Source organism: Schistocerca americana, chromosome X, assembly GCF_021461395.2.
Source record: "Schistocerca americana isolate TAMUIC-IGC-003095 chromosome X, iqSchAmer2.1, whole genome shotgun sequence".
Classification (NCBI taxonomy): Eukaryota; Metazoa; Arthropoda; class Insecta; order Orthoptera; family Acrididae; genus Schistocerca; species Schistocerca americana.
In genome coordinates this window covers 448,806,884-448,825,138 of record NC_060130.1, presented here as the reverse complement: position 1 = coordinate 448,825,138, position 18,255 = coordinate 448,806,884, and positions in this window count along the sequence as shown.

Sequence of the window (18,255 nt, the reverse complement as noted above, 5' to 3'; positions counted from 1 at the left end):
AATGTGTGTGTGTGTTTGTCCTTAGGATAATTTAGGTTAAGTAGTGTGTAAGCTTAGGGGCTGATGACCGTAGCAGTTAAGTCTCGTAAGATTTCACACACATTTAAACATTTGAGAACGCATGCTGTTACAGCGTGATTACCTGTAAATTCCACATTAATTCAATAAATGTTCAAAATGATTTCCGTCAACCCAATGCATTGGGCAATACGTGTAACGACATTCGTCTCAACAGTGAGTAGTTCGCTTTCCGTAATGTTCGCACATGCATTGGCAATGAGCTGACGCGTGTTGTCAGGCGTTGTCGGTGGATCACAATAGCAAATATCCTTCAATTTTCCCCACATAAAGAAATCCGGGGACGTCAAATCCGGTGAACAAGCAGACCATAATATGGTGCTTCGAAGACCAATTCACCTGTAATGTAATATGCTATTCAATACCGCTACAACCGCACGCGAGATATGTGCCAGACATCCATCATGTTGGAAGCACATCGCCATTCTGTCATGCAGTGAAACATCTTGTAGCAACATCGGTAGAACATTACATAGGAAATCAGCATACATTTCACCATTTAGAATTCCATCGATAAAACGGGAGCCAATTATCCTTCCTCCTATAATGACGCACCATATATTAACCCGCCAAGGTCGCTAATGTTCCACACGTCGCCGCCATAGTGGATTTTCCGTTGCCCAATAGTGCATATAATGCCGGTTTACGTTACCGCTGTTGGTGAATGCTGCAATTTTGCAAAGTTCTTCGCCTTTTCGTCATGTTTCTCACTAATACCCATTTTGCCATACTCGAATCTTACACCATCAGTTTTCGTAAATTCTGTACGCCATCTACACATACGACCGAAATAAGGCCTACTCAGATTCGTCCGTCGGCGTATCCAAAGCCTCGGGCGTGCAGCGCGAAACTTGCGCATCATCCTCATCCGCCGATATACAAACGATCTCCTGCGGGGTTTCCACATCCGACGTGTCCGACGCATCCAGTTCCGCCTTCAAAGAACGACAATGCATAATGTGACAATCTGCATGAACAACATTCAAACGTGAAATAAGTGCTTCGTCACCGATACTAAATTCATTTGATAAAAATATGACGAGGCCACGATGATTTATAACCATACCGGGTTTATTTTTTACATTTACAGTTACAGGTCTTCCTTCAACAATACGCTTCAAGGAAGAAGCATATTGCCTCCACCTAGACCATTCAAATTCTTCAAAAACAATTACATTATGTACACGTGCATCATATCCGCCAAATCCGAATTCTGAACAAAACGGTAGATACACATGTTGCTTTCGGGAAAGTATTTTTTCGATTAATGTGGACTTGCCAATATTTGTATCACCATAAAGGTACAACTGCTTCTTACGCATCTCCGTGGACCGAAAGGCCTTGTTATACCAGCGTACAACACGCCCCGCCCAGCCATTGTAATTGAGATGACACTCGCTCAACGACCTGACAACCAATCGATTAGCCCGAAAAAGAGTCAAAATATATCTCAATAAAACGAATCCTTGACCAATTGTTCACTAAAAAAGGATCCGTGTAATCAATTCTACTTGTTCGATCTGCTCACCTACGCAAACGAACATTAAACGACAACCATGAATCATTTCAATTGGATATTGGGAGTGAATCATATTAAGTACTGTAAATAAGTGCAGACTTTCGACTTCTACAACTCTGAACATCAAAAACGCCATTAATACTCCCAAACATAAATTCAATGGCAGACCTAACCTCATTTAAAAACATTTTTTCTTTAATCTTTAATACGAATGCAAATGAGTCAAATTCCCGATTCTCGCGCAATTTGTCTGCTACTGATGTGCGGATTAGCCACTGCAGCAGCTAAAACACCCACTTGGGCATCATCATTTGTTGCAGGTCGTGGTTGACGCTTCACATGTGGCTGAACACTTCCTGTTTCCTTAAATAACGTAACTATCCGGCGAACGGTCCGGACACTTGGATGATGTCCAGGATACCGAGCAGCATACATAGCGCACGCCCCTGGGGCATTTTGATTACAATAGCCATGCATCAGCACGATATCGACCTTTTCCGCAATTGGTGAACGGTCGATTTTAACACGGGTAATGTATCACGAAGCAAATACCGTCCGCACTGGCGGAATATTACTAGAAACCACATACTTAAACATTTGTGACTCTTACAGCGCCATCTATCACAAAGCGAAAGAAGTGGTCCAACTAAGACAGTCATATTTCCTTACTTACTACACGAATATGTATTTAGAAATGGTAGTTCCTATTTAAATAAACGCAATTGATATCCGTTTGACCTATGGCAGCCCATCTACCGGGCCAACCTTGGCGGCATCTCGTTTCCTTCTTCAAGCTAGACGAGTTTCGTTCTTTGTAGCTTGTTCGTTTGATGCTTATTTCGTGAGATATTTGGCCCGCTCACTATCAATGGACCACCCTGTATTAGGCGTCAAACACAGAGAGACGGGAACTATACTGTTATTGGAAAAAGGTAAAAGAGTAATTAGAGCTTACCATCCGATCGATGAGGAGGTTGTTGGTTACGCGGCGAGACGGACTTGGCAAAGACGAGGAAGTGAATTGGCTCTGACCATTTCAATGGAACCATCCAGGCCCTTGCTTTGAGGGATTTACGGAAACCACGGAAATCTTAAATCTGTGTGACCAGACGGGGATATCACCGTCACCCTCCCCCCTTCCTGATTCGATCCCTCGGATATATTCTCCCTAGTTATATTAAATCACTTCATGCATCTAGTTAATTGTCTCGTTGAAAAATTCAGCGAACAATGCGTCTCATTGGCAGTAGCAACACGTGAAATCATTAACCCATGAACATGTACATAAGTTTACATACGACCAAATGTATGGGTGTCATTAACATAATTAAGTGGACACCAGTTGTGAGTAGTCTGCTAAATGGCTCTACCTACAGAAATATCTATTACGACTCTACAGAACGTCTGCAATTGAAATTTTCAGCGCTTCTGAATTCCTTTTCCTTACGTCAAGGGATCATTAAGAAGTTAGACCACAGGGTTGAGTACCACCGAGACTGTATGACCTTCCAAAAATTAACAAGGAAAGTCTTCCGTTACGTACAATACTGAGCAACAATGGAGCTTCCTCATATGATTTAGCCAAATATCTCGCTTTCTTGCTGAGACCGTTGGTGGACTAACGTTCACATCCGATCCGCAACTCAGCTGACTTTATCAAAAGAGTGGGTTGTTCAAAAGGTTCAAATGGCTCTGAGCACTATGGGACTTAACATCTGAGGTCATCAGTCCCCTAGAACTTAGAACTACCTAATCCTTACTAACCTAAGGACATCACACACATCCGTGCCCGAGGCAGGATTCGAACCTGCGGCCGGCAATAGAGTGGGGGCTCTCTGTCTAAGTAATTCCGAACGTTTGGTTAGATTTGATGTGGTATTACATTTTGCAAAGGTCCCTCTAGCAGATTCTTTGGCAATAATTGGTAAAAGGTTTCTGATGGACATTCGGTTCACTATGGATATAGAGAAAGATTACAGTCTGCGTTTCTAGGATATCATGATTAGACGAGTGAATAATGGCTCTCTGCGGCATTCAATTTATCGTAAGTCCAGCAATACTGATATGTATTTCCAAGAAAACTATGGCAGCTTTTGAAACACTTGTACACAGAGCTCACAAAGTCTCAGATTTATATAGTTTGGTGCACTGTCAGTTAGAACAAAGATATAGGAAGTAGGCAAAGGGGAGTACACGCCGAAGAAATTTTTAGCTTTTCTTCCTTTCGTGGTAAAAATTTCGTTTAAAATAGCAAGAATCCTCTGTAAATTTCAGGTGAAAATGATTTTCCGTCCACCATGTAACGTTGCAGTCCTTTTGGTATCAGTGGACGACCACGAAATACCTTGTCAGTGTGGTATGGCTTACATAGGGCAGACCACACGCACTGTGAAAGAACGCTTCACTGAACATCAACTTTGCACTCTCCTTTTGCAACCAAAAAAGTCCGCTATTCAGATGTTCAGATGTGCATTAATTCCTAAGGAACCAAATTGGTGAGGTCGTCGGCCCCTAGACTTACGCACTACTAAAACTAACTTATACTATGAACAACACACACACCCATGCCCGAAGGTGGACTCGAACCTCCTCCGGGAGGGGCCGTGAAATCCGTGACATGGCGCTTCAGACCACGCGGCCACTCCGCTCGGCAGTCCGCTATTTCTGTATTTCCACTGGACATTCAATGCAGTATGATAGAACTATGATTCCGACCATAGTAACATCTTTTTGGCACTCATATATTAATAAATCCGTGGAAATACGCCTGGCAAAAAATCTGATGAACCGCAATGGTGGCTACCAGGTGGACAGTGCATGGAACCACATGAGTTCCACAATTTGTTCTAATCGAAGACGAGTGGGCCAATGGCCGCGGCAAGCGTTAACACAGAGGACAGCAGAGGTCCGCGGTTCCAACAGCCAGGGTGCTACCGCCGGAAGTGTGAGCCGTCTGTCAACTCAATTTTGAAGCATGAGCGGAATACGTTCAGCGCATTATACGTTGTGGAACACGTAATATTTCAGGCTTTGCAGCCATAATATTCGGCTACAAGACCCTCTTTTTAGAGCAGTTGAGAGGGCAGCTGTGACAAGATGACGTAATGTGGTATGGGGTACCGATGGCAGATAGTTTTCTGGTACGGGTATCGTCAGAGAGACCGCCTAAATTGTGGTCCTTCCTCGTGATTGGCTGCTGCTTTCGAATATTCTATTATTAATATTAGACAAATTAAACAGCGTATTTCCGTGAATTTAAAGTTAAAGCATCTCTAAATAGCGTCCTATCATTCCATTATTCCACGAGTATTATTAACCAACAGAATAATAAATAACTGCAAAATGAAAATGCAGGCGAAGCACTTCGGTGAGCTTCAGATAGAGCCTAACCGGGATGGCGAGCGAAGTGGTTCGGCTGTAAGATCGGAGGTCGTTCGGCAGTCTCGTAGAACCTGACACATCCGCCACGGTATCAGTTAAGACTTAGTTATCCATGTCTAGTGTGACAATCAGAGCTGATTCGGCTGTGTCGGAAGACAGGCATGTTATCTGCTGGGGTCAGTATTAGGTAAGACTTTATTAGCAATGTATGGATGTTTAGACAAATCAAGTTAAAATCTTCTGGGTTATTAGCCCGCGTCAAATTTCTTCTAAAATGATCGACCCCTCTGCTGGGGTCTTCCTCGGGATCTTCTAGCGTCCACCAGTGCTAGAATACTGTCAGAGAAGAGTGTCGCGTCCTCTTATAAAGGGAAGTTTTCCCGCGTTCGAGAAGTGATAGTATTAGTTAAAATTCGTATGGCTACCATTGGGGGGCCATAGTCATAGGCTAATATTTCCGCTCCGATGCGGAAGAGGGGCGTTGTCTAATCTCCTGTGGATGCTATTGGCGGCCCATCGTCATTGGATAGGAAGACACTATTCTGCATTTACGATGGAGAAGGGTTATTGGTTGAAATTCCTGCTACTGCTGTTGGTTGGTCTTCATCGTTGGCTAGTTTCGAAACGGACAGAGCAAGAGAGGGGGAATATTTGCCCAAAATATTATGTCCGCCGAGGTGACTTGCAGCGCGTTTTTATGTCGCCGTACACCGCGGTAACGTATTCACTTCATTGATGGCCGGGAGCCACGTACCCGGAAGCCTATAGCCGTCGTCTCGATTGAAATTAGATGCATTGTTGGAAATTTCAACCGCTTCTCGGACCTTTCTTCTATAAATGTATGTTTCCTTAGCCAGTATACGTACGTTACTAAAATCGAAGTCAGAGCAACAGTTATCATGATATTCCGCTACTGCCGATTTTGCACTTTCTTTTAGCCGCTTGTGCCGTGTTTGCTCCTTAACGCTAACGCGAGAAAACTCCCCTTTATAAGAGGACGCGACACTCGTCTCTGAGAGTGTTCTAGCGGTAGTGGACACCAGAAGATCCTAAGGAAGATCCCAGGAGAGGGGTCGAAACGTCGATCATTTTAGAAGTATGACGCGGCCTAATAACCCAGAAGATTGTAACTTGAGCGACAACGGCCACGAAAGCCTGCAGACTTACGTTTAGACACATAGTTTAGAACAGTGAGATGCTAGTTACGGAAATATGCAGTTCATTTAATTTGCCAAGAATATAAATCTTTTGTGACTCTAAAAGGAAATTTATCTGTGCAGTTTCTCGAGTGGTCCTAATAAAAGGCGAGTAGTATCCAGTATAAACAAACTGATTGGAAATTTAATCATGTCCAGAACAACAGTTACTCACAAAGAGTTTCTTACAGCTTCAAGATTACGGATCCACTACCTACGTGCTGTTTTCATCGCAGGGGACAACAACTATAGAAGACTGCAGGTTGGTGAACATTTCTTAGAAGTTACGCATTCCATTCAGGGCGGTGGAAGCAAACAGGCACCTGCGTTTACTGCAATCTTAGTAGAAATGAGATCGGTGACACGTCATCTGTGGTAACACAGAGTAGGTATGAAGGAAAGAGAAATGTTTTGTGGGGACGGGTTTATGACACACACGTATATAATCTCCCTCACTCTTCACTTTTTCAACTTGCCGTACGTGGCATCCCTGAGGGGGATAATCGTTGAATTCGAGGTGCTTTGGAATTATGAGGCTAGATTTTATTAGCGAGAATTGTAACCGAACAGCGAATTGTTTAAGGACTGTGATACGTGTGAACTGTGAAGGATCAAAGAACTGCATGAGGACTGGCTTTGAACTGTGATTGAACTGTTTTTAAACTTCAGTTGAACTGTAATAAGTAAAGCCACAAAATCAAATTCTCCCTTACAATGAATGTGCTATCGGTGTGTGATGTCCTTAGGTTAGTTAGGTTTAAGTAGGTCTAAGTTCCAGAGGACTGATGACCGCAGCAGTTAAGTCCCATAGTGCTCAGAGCCATTTGAACCATTTTTTGCTATCGGTGTAAAGCAGGAAGGGTAGTGCGGAAGTGCAGCATGAATAAAAGTTAAAGTCATTTGCGCGGTCCGCGGGATTACATAATAAACCTTCACATCAAGATTCTTCATACTACGATACAGCGCATAGTGCAGAGCAACGTGAGGCAGCCGTAGGCAAGTGCTGCGGCGACAAGCAGCGGCTGGCGCAGTTATCACTATACGGCACGTTGGAAGTGACAGCTTCATCACACCACGACGGCGGGGATGCAGGCAGCGGTGCAGCCCACAGATACGAGAATCAGTGGCAGTACGTCGAGAAAGAAAAATAGTGTAAATGTTGCGCTTGCATATAGCAGTCTAAGATTTGTAAATGGAACGTAAGTATTACTAAAATGTGCGTAGAAGAGGAAGTAAGTCGTGGTACAGTAGCAGCTGACACTTCGTCAGCTCAGGAGGATGATCAGTATATAAGTTAATTGCTAAAATTAATTTTGCAAGAATCAAGAAAAAGATATAACAAAATGAGAAAGAATTAAGTAAAGCACAACAAGCAGTAAAAGACGAATCAAGGAAAACACATAATACAATATAACAAATAGATAAGGGATTAAAAGGAGTCAATGTAGGAATAGCTCAATTTAATGCTAAGTTTAACGCTTTGAAAGAATAAAAAAGATATAAATCTTGAAGCTAAAACTGAGAGAGGTAACAAGAAAATAGATTATGAAACAAATGAGTGTCGAAAGAAGAAGATTGTAAGTTTGAAATAAATCAACTGGTTGAACATGAAATCGAAAAGTTAAATGAGGATTTAGAGAATCCAAATGAGATAACACAAACATCAATTAATGACATTAGTAATGTACAACAAGGGCAAAGCAAAAGTATAACGAGTAATTTACATAGTATCAAATACGAACATGAAATACTTAGTTCTAACATTTCACATCTAGAATCCTCTTGTAATGGCAAATCAAGCGCGATTCGGTTCAAATTGAGTGAAAAAGACCAAGAACTCCTTCCAGAGGAGCAAGACAAAAAGTGAAATTAAAAAAACAGTGGAAATTTGGTGTGAACAAGAAAGAAAGGAGGATTGGTTTATGTCAGTGACATAGAAAATTAAGCTAATGGGTATAAATTCCATCATTTCTCTAGAAAGGGAACTGTACGTCCAATAGCCTTCATTAGACCATTTGAGGGCATCATTCCTGAAAACATGAGTGCGTGACTGAAAAACAAAGAATCAGTTTCGTATCCAGTAGGTTAGAAGGAGAAGCAGAATCAGGGGGACATTGGTCAGTAACACATGTAAAACATACAAAGAACAAAACTGGTCTAACAGCACACAAAACAGAGCGAAATGTGAAGTAATTGTGAACAAAAGGTTTGATGGTGAAAATGCCATTATACCACAAATGGATAGAAGTAAGATACTATAAGGTCTCGTACGAAATACAATGGTGTCAAGATATCAATAAACATAGATTTGACAGCTAGTTTCTGGCAAAAAACATTGGCTGAAAATAGTCAAACGGATATTGCATTAGTCTATAGAAGACGAAGTTATCTGTTCAGTTCTAAAAAGCATCATATTGGAGTAGATTACTTGGTTGAATTTGAGAAAGTTGTGAATGAAGTGATTCATTCTACATCGGAAATATCGCCTCAACAATTATTAGAGGGAATGTCAATCAGCTACATGAAAAAATATTATCAATACTCACCTCAATGGTGTCAAGATATCAATAAACATAGATTTGACAGCCAGTTTGTGACAAAAAACACTAGGCGAAAATACTCAAATGGATATTACATTCGTCTATAGAAGACGAAGTTATATGTTCAGTTCTAAAAAGCATCATATTGGAGTAGATTACTTGGTTGAATTTGAGAAAGTTGTGAATGAAATACCTCATTCTACAACGGAAATATCGCCAGAACAATTATTAGAGGAAATGTCAATCAGCTACATGAAAAAATATTATGAATACTCACCTCAGGGGGCAATAACGTTCTTTGTATTTCTAGGTAACTGACGATTACCAGGTGCCAGAGTTAACCGAAAGCGTACTTCATTTTCTTTTCCTGCTGTTAGATCTACCCCTTCTTTCATTAAGAGCCATTAATTGTCCTCTTTAACATTCTTCACTATCAAGCTTATGATGAGAAAATTTTCTTACACTGAATGCGACAACAAAGAAACATACTATGACAAAAACAAGGTAACCCAGCAGAATAAACATCTACATCGCAAGGGTGAGAAACGGACTTGATGGCATATATGTGGACAGGCCACAATATAGGAAGTATAGGACTTCAGTTGCAGCAACAAGAGATCACAGTATGTAGTTACAACAAGACACAACTACCAAATTAATGCACATAGCAAAAAAATATTATTAATTATGTAGTGGAATATTTTTTTATATTTACAACAACGATAAAGGGGACTTCACGTGTGAAAATAATTTTAAGAATAGGAAAGCAAGACGAGGACTATTATACATATACCACAGACAAAATAGCGCATACACATAAGCTGAAAGCTGCAGAAGAAGTGGACGACGCTAAATCAGGTAAGTCAATGTGACAATGTTCAATAGAAGCATTTCAGGTGTCAAAAATAATGGAAACAGTTAAATGTTGTCTTGAGGTGATGTACAGGTTGTATCAAAACAGACATATCGTTACTCTTTAGTATGAATTGAAACGGCGAAGTGGCTTCCGCTGTAATGAATTAGGATACATTGATAGGCTAGGAACAGTCCTGCCACAGAGGTTTATAGTAAATGGAGAGATATATTTATCAGGGGACAGAAAAGTCAGCCAATTATTTACGAAGAGAGAAAGGAGGTAAACAGAGCATTATAGTTTAAGGGACAGAAGAATCAGCCAATTATGTTCATAGAGTGAGAAAGTTGAAGTATGATTATCAGGGACAGGTAAGTCGGCCAGTCATTAATGAAGAGTAAGGGAGGAAAGGAAAAAGGCGATGTGTAATTCGGCCATTGAGCAGTGTTCATGGTCGAAGTGGTTTCCGATGATTATTTTATGAAGTACAAGGGAGTAGACATATTGTCGACATGGGACACAACGCTGACATGAAAATCTCATAAAAGACAATTGTAGTGAAGAAGGGTAAAATAGAAGACCACGTAATATGAAGTATAGCGGATTGACACACACTGGTCTTAGGTATGAAAGGAATGTGGAGTAAATATCTAGCTAAGAATAATTATCCACTACAATTGCAAAGTCACACAATGTTCTTGTGTGAAAGTCGGTAGAAAATACACTGTCATTACACGAATAGAGTTCCACTAGTACTTTTTGTAGCAACGGTGACACTTGTATACAGAATGAATGCTACCTCATACCGTGGAATGAAGCACGCCTTTGATGAATGAGTGTTTGTGCCATTGAGGCAAATTCTCAAAAATTCTCTTGATGTGTATGTGAATCGCAATTGTGAGCCTCCGCATATAAGATTTAAAGAGCAGCGAAGGTGATGACAGTTAACGGCGTGAGTCATTAGGAAACTGGGTCGGTAGCAACAGATGGTGTGAGCAAGCACAGAGCTCTTCAAGAATGCAAAGGGCAGTGACCCAGATTTTGTAGCTACAGCTGTGACCAAAACAAAAACTTTGATCAATCACTGTCGTAATACGACGTAAGCGTTGGCTTTGTTTACAAACGCTGTGTATCAAAACAAAACATTATGTATTTTGTATTTCTATTGTAACAGTGTATGAAAACATGTTTATTTAAAATTTGTTTAAAATTATTAGTAAATTAATTTAAGGCATTTTGTATTGTTTCATAAAACTGTACTGGAGCTGTATGCTGAGACTGGAGACGGGAGAGTGGACTGACAGTGATTGGACTCAACACCACCGTGAAATGTTTGGAGTTTCACGATTCACGACTACCTCATGGGCAACAGAGTCATCAGTACGGGTTGCCGATGTGGGCTGCTTGCAGATGTTGTGGTAAAAGGTGTCAGTGCAAAATTCTTCCGTCCCCACGCTTTTCTGAAATGTGTAGGTGGTCTATTTATTTTGTTTGCAACAATGTGAAGTGGACGTCTTCATGACGCATTCATATAAATAACTGCAGCACGACATGGTGCCGACATAATGTTGGAAAAGTGTAAAATGTAGAGAATGTTTCCTCGAACTGAAAGGACGGCAATGAGCCGACAGTTACTGGGTGGCAGTGTAACTTCTCGAAAAATATTTTGTAGAATTTAACGGACGGCAATGCGCCGATAGTAATGGTGCAGCAGTTGGTCAGTTCAAAGAATAGCTACGTGCCATAAGTGAGGAACAATATAAATTCTTCACGAGAAATAATTTGTTGAATTTCGTGGACGGCAATGCGCCGATAGTAGCTAAAAAGCGTTAAAAAAAATTGTGACTGAAACTTAGTTAGGAGCTAATGAACTACTATAGAGTATTCCAGTAGAAATGGTAGTTTGTAAGTTAGTAAAACAGTGTCAAAACATACAGATGCAGAATGACATTACATTGATAATCTTTACTACTGAAAGAATGCTGTCATTAGTGTAGAAAGTGCAACTGAAGATTAATGATTTTGAGATATAAGGTTAAGCACGAATCTAACGAGGGTAACAATTGGTTATTGCAGTCACAATTTTTTTTTAGTTTATGATTAGTTGATTAAAAATCTGAGAATGAAAAAATATAAGGTAGATTCAACTTCTGAAAAACAATCAGAAATTACAAGTAGAGCTCGTAGAGCTGAACTGCGCCTACTGGAGGGCGCTGTCAGCGGTCTGTCGTAGTGCCAACTTAAGAACTTGCAACTAAGCCGTTGCATCGTTGCTATCGATACCACAGAAATACCGTGAAATGGCTAAACGACTACCGGTTACAAGCCCGAAATTTCTTTCAACGCGGTATTCAGTTGTCGACTAGTTTAAATAGTGTCAGAGAACGTTTCGATGTTTCTTACAAATGAGGACTTAATCTCCATCCGAATTACATCAGTGCCTGCCAAAAACCGGCATTTTATGTAGTGAAGGAAGAGCTTCAGAACAATGTCCATCTCCTGGTCTTCACAGCTTCTTACGATGGAAATTTCAAAAGTAATGTGATTCAAACCAGACAATCACGAAACTTCTCGCCCGCGTAAACGGTCAATACAAAGTTAAACAGCAACAACATTTTACACCTGTTTAACGATACTGAAGACAGCTTAAGATGGATACGTGAGGTACATATATCCTGCAATAGAGTTACAGTCTGTAATAGGTGTAAGCAAAGAGTGTGAGATGTCATAGTAATTCCCTCTAAAGAGGCTCGAACACTTGGGGTATTCTGTGACACTTCCGGTTCGTTGCACCACGTAACCTACAGTATCTGATGAAAAATCAAACATCACTTTACTGAGTTGCTTTGAAATTATTTCCCACGTACGTTATGAATAAATTTGGGCTTGTATGAAGTTGTATGGAACACCCAGGACATTCTTCAATGTATTTCACAGTTCCGAAATTGGATTCTGTTGTTTGTTCCAGTTGTCTAGCTGATGTCCACACTTTGCTTACGCATGACGTCAGTCAACCGTGAGATTCATATTCGTTGTTTCCATTGGAAGAATGACAGTTTTATAGAAATGTAAACACACTGTCATATGGACGAGCCGAGAAATGATGACGGATCATTATAAATGAGATTGCTTACGATCCCGAAATTAAACTCATGTGGTTTTGATTAACTTTTACTGTCAGGTAATACCTGAATCCTCTTTTCCATAGGTATTTAAATATTCCTAAGATACTTTCAATAATACTTTTAGACGCTGGAGAGTCGTTTTGGGAGCAAAAATGTCACTTTTATCGACGAGAACGCTTCTCGACTTAATTAAAGTATGTGAACTTCTGAGTTCTTATACAAGGAAAGGAAGAAACGAAGACTGGGTTTAACGTCTCGTCGATATCAAGGTCATTAGAGACGGAGCACAAGCTCGGGTTATGTCAAGGACGGGGAAGGAAATCGACCGTGCCCTTTCACAGGAATCATCCCGGAATTTGCCTGGAGCGATGTAGAGAAATTACGGAAAACATAAATCTAAAAGACCGGACGAGCGCCATTACGTACTTGTTCATATCAGTTGTGAATGATTCCATTGACTCACTGATGTGGAAGGCAATGATTTTAATTTCCCTGAAATACTTTAAGCCGTTGTCTACTGAAATACTGAGTACCTTCAGAGCTAATCTTACGTTCATTTTTTGAAATGATGTGTGATCTAAGTCAATGGAAGTAAACTTGTGGGAAACACTCATTCCAGCAAATTCTGGCGAATTATCCTCTTGCTAAACTGATCGAAAACAATTAGAGACGATAACTTAACCCTTGAAAAGTATTTCAGTTTTCCCACAAAAATAATTTCTGACGCACTTTGTTACATGAGCGGCGACAGATATTGTAAATAATCTTCTGGTATGTTATTGAAAACCGGATCAAGTGTAGAGATAGTAACTTTATATTTTATGTCCCATTTTCTTAGACATTCCGAGGTCCATTTCTTCGGTTGACTGCCATCTGAAGTGAATGTAATCCTCTTTTTGTGGTTTGCTCTAGCTGGGTTATCCCTTGTGCCAATACCTGTGAGACGATGTCGTTAGGAGTTACGCTGCGAGATCCATGGACAGAAAAAAAAATTAATCGAAATACGCACGAGGGAAAGAAACATAAATACTAAAGAATTATTTGCAAATTTCAGTGATGTGTTACTGAACTGCAGTTGCTCTTGGAGATTAACGTCATAACAAATCAGCCCAAATTAGTTTTCGTTTTCAACTTATCCTTGCCAACACAAGTCCTTAATTTCTTTCACAGAATGAGTTTTAATTCCAATGGACATTTGATAAGACACATTACTAAAGATGGGAGACATGCTTCCGAAGGTAGTGGCTACAGTCTATCCTTCAAAGACTGACTGTTTCCTTTGCACAAGTTAATATTTGAGAGTATTCTCCCTAGAACAAACTGGTTTTCACACTGATTTCTCTTATTGTTTTCAAATTGGCATTTCTTTTCTGTTTGTTTCAGAGGCTTTAGTGACGTAGGCGATTAGATTGAGACCCTTTATGCTTTTCGCCTGAGAGATGCTCTCATAGTATATTGATTTCGGCATCGGTGTTCATAATTTGATGCGTAATCGTACAAAATCCATTTCCTTAAACCTGAGTGTCCTTTTCAATGAAAATTTTCGTGCTTCTGATATCAGTTCAGTCCATACGCCTACATTTTCATAGACGGAAAAAACACTGGTGGACGCCGCAACTTCTTCTGGTTTACCATCTTTCCTGCCACAACTTCCCTTTCAAGAATGTTTTACTGGCGATTTACTTTTGTATAATAGTTCAGGTAAATATTTTTTTAATGAGGTTCTCTGCGGAATGCAAATCGTATACAAAATAAGCGTGTGTCTGATCTCTGCTTTTGTTGTTCTTCCCCATTTTAAAATTCCCACTTCATTTTTAAGATCTTTGAAAGTGTTTAGCTTTACTTTCTGTACTGTCGAATCTGGACGCTGGAGCGAAATATGCAGACATTATTTCTTCTTCTCGTCTTTAGCGTGGGAATAACAAAACATTATCACCGTAGATTTCAACTCGTCAACGTTCCCACACTACGTCTTAAGCAGTCTCACAAAGTAACAACAGACCGTAGCAGTAGACAGCGTTTGATAAAGCACAGTGTTGCCAAATTAAGTTTAAGCCAATAATTATGGCTGCTCTTAGTTCGCAGACACAGCTCTCACCCTGTGCCACCTGTGTTGACAAGGAGGTTGTCACGAACACGGAAAACAAAACACGCGTTTGAATAGTCGTTTCAGTCACCTCCTACATCGGTACATGGAACGACTTTTTTAAAAAATTTTCTTAGGTCGCTGAATACATTCTCCTGTGCGATAGTAGTTTTGAAGAGAGTATTAATTGATGCAGAAAGAATCAGCCAAGTTAACGTCGTCCCCAAAAATAAAATTACACTCACGAAAGCTATCTCTAACTGCCAGCGTTCTTCTTAGATCCATCTTACAATTACTGTGCGCCTGTGGTATTGGACAGCGAAAAATCTGTCCGTAATATTCCATACCGTTATACATTTCAACTCGGTTTCGAAACCACTTTGAAGGTTGCTTCAGAAATTCCAGTTGCAATTTATCTCTGATGCTATACAGCCGAATGATCGACAAAACGCGGGGAGGGTTTTTCTTTCAACTGCTGGAATTCGCGCTTGGTATTTCTATAGCAGGAAACATGAAACGGTTTTGCTAAACTGGGCGTTGGCATTCAAACAACGTTCTTTGCAAGGACACACGCCTCTGCTGTTTGTTCCACCAGTCGTATTAAGCTGCCTTTGAAGTTACGGAGAAAAAAATATTTCCCATTTCACGTGCGAGCTGTGGCATCAGTTGTGACGGTTTCTGTGACAAACGTCGTTTGAGCTACTCTCTTTGTTCACTACCTTGCTATCCTCCCCGCACAGCTGTAAGAGATGTACGTATGCGACATTTAGACAGAATTTCATTGTCTTTTACAACAGACAGAATTAGCATGATTATAGAACTGAGGTATCTATTTAAAACATGTCGTCTATAGAAAACGGTTTGTTTCTGCAGAAATTCACTAAGGCTAATCCTCTGACCTGCTGTATGACTGTTTAGCTCTGTTCGATACTGTCGTCAGTTAACAGGATTTTCTGGGATTTATAGGATGTAGAATCGTTTCAGCTTTCCCTAATGAAACATCACAGATATGTACCAATATAAGAAAAATTCCGAACTCAGATGTAAGTAGAGACGCAGGTTAGTATTCAGGTAAAGTTCACATCTAATAGAATTACTCGAAGAACATGTCAAAGACGACTGGAGCAGTTATCAAAATATTAAATAAAAAATGTTCTTGCTTTAACCAGATAGGATACCTGGAAAAGTCTCACATTCATTGAGAATTTTTCTTATCGTTTCACCCATAGCACCATGAGTGATCTCATTTTCTCTTCTCTCCGTCCTTACTACTGCAGTTGAGAAAATGCAACATTTGGAACCGAAAGATAGAGATCTGACGTCATTTTATGCAGTGTTTCTTTGATCTGTGTCGAGTTTCACGCCATTCGACGCCCATGACTTTCAAACAGGATCGATAGGATATACGTACTCTGATCCTTATTAGAACACATTCAAGCAGCAGAATTTTGTCCAGTGGCCTTATCTGATCACGCGCCTTTCCCCGTGAATTATTTTCAGCCATAATGACTATGTTTGTGAATCGTGACTGTGTGGGAAAATTATTTATTTCAAGTTTCTGCTACCAGCCACTAAAAAGTGACTGGTAGCAGAAACTTGAAATTAATAATTTTCCCCGTGAATCTGATATATAGCACTCAAAGTATATTTAGAGACAGGTGAGCATGGAAATTCATCTGTCGTATATTACAAAAATAATTTTCGGATGGGCAAGTCGCATGTGTGTGCAACAGTTTATAGCTGTGTAACGTCGGTTCGATACCCTCCTCAAATAGTGGTTATGTAGAGCAAAACCAAGTATAGTCAGCCATGTAAAATCATATGCGAGATACTAGGCTAAATGGTGGCGTCATGGAAAAGAATACTACTTCACGGTCTTAAGAAAATAATGCTCTGCAGCTGCACAGTTAATAGACAGTACCGTGACCATTAAGCAAATACTACTGCGCGATGTGGGATCCTTATCAGACAGAATTGAGGGAGTACATCGAAAAAGTTCAAAGAATGGCAGCACGTTTTCTATTATCGCGAAATAGGGGAGATAGTGTCACTGAAATGATACAGGATTTGGGGTCGACATAATTAAACCAAAGGCGTTTCTCGTTGCGGCGGAATCTTCTCACGAAATTCCAATTAGCAACTTTCTCCTCCAAATGCGAAAATATTTTGTTGGTACCGACCTACATAGAGAGAAACGATCGCCATGATAAAATAAAAGAAATCAGAGTTCGTACGGAAAGATATAGGTGTTCGTTCTTTCCGCTCCCTGTACGAGAATGGAATAACTGAGAATTGTGAAGGTGGTTCGATGAACCCTCTTCCAGGCACTTAAATGTGATTTACAGAGTATCCATGTAGATGTATGGGTAGATGTAGATGTAGAAAGCCAGATTTGACAGTATTTATAAATCAAGAATAGAAGGACACAAAGTCAGATCCCAAGTTTGCACAGGCGAACGGTAGAAGTCCACTGCTGTCACTCACATAATGCTGGAGATAGGCACCACCTTCTAGACTTTTTAGCCGCGGAGGGTAGCCATGTGGTCTAGGGCGCCTTGTCATGGTCCACGCGGCTTCCCCCCCCCCCCCCCCCCCCCGCCTCCCTCCCCCACCGCAACCCAGTCGGAGGTTCGAGTCCTTCCTCGGGCATGGGTGTGTGTGTTGTCCTTAGCGTAAGTTATTTTAGGTTAGATTAGGTAGTGTGTAAGCTTATAGACCGTCCGGCCCCGGTAGCTGAGTGATCAGTCCGGCTTTCGCCGCCGTGCAGTGCGGACGTGTTGTTGTTTCCGCCTGCGGAGCGCGGGCGCTCGCTGTTGTTTACATTTCAGCGGCCGTCACGTACGTGTCGCTTACGTGCACTAGAACCATGGCCAACCGTTTTCGAAAATCAACGTTACGATTCAACTTCAGCAACGAATACGCACGACCAAAGGCCTTGGAAGTGGAACGCTTCCTACGTGACGTTGCTAAGATCCCTGCTTCAGACATCTTGGGCATCCATTTGTCCATACTAAGCAGTACTGTGTACGTCAAAGTCGTCAATGACGCGGTATGTGAAAGAATACTTCGTGACACCAATCACGGATTATGCTTTTGCCACGCCGACGGCAATGTCGGAGCGGTCACTGTCGACCATGCCGGCTTAGGAATGCGCACCATACGAGTTTTCGAACTCCCGTTCGAGCTTCCGGCGGAAGACGTTATCGCGGCTTTCCGCCCCTATGGGACTGTACATGGCCACACTGCCGAACGCTGGGCGCAATTCCAAACGTACCCCATTCTTAACGGTGTACGGCAGATCACCATCGACCTCCATCGCCACGTGCCATCTTACCTGCAAATTAGCGGGTGCCGCGCGGTTGTCATATACGACGGCCAACCCAAGACCTGTTCCGGGTGCGGCAAAGAAGGCCACCTCAGATCTGAGTGTCTTCAGCGACGAATCACCCAATTGCCAGCCGCTACCGTGGCACCTCC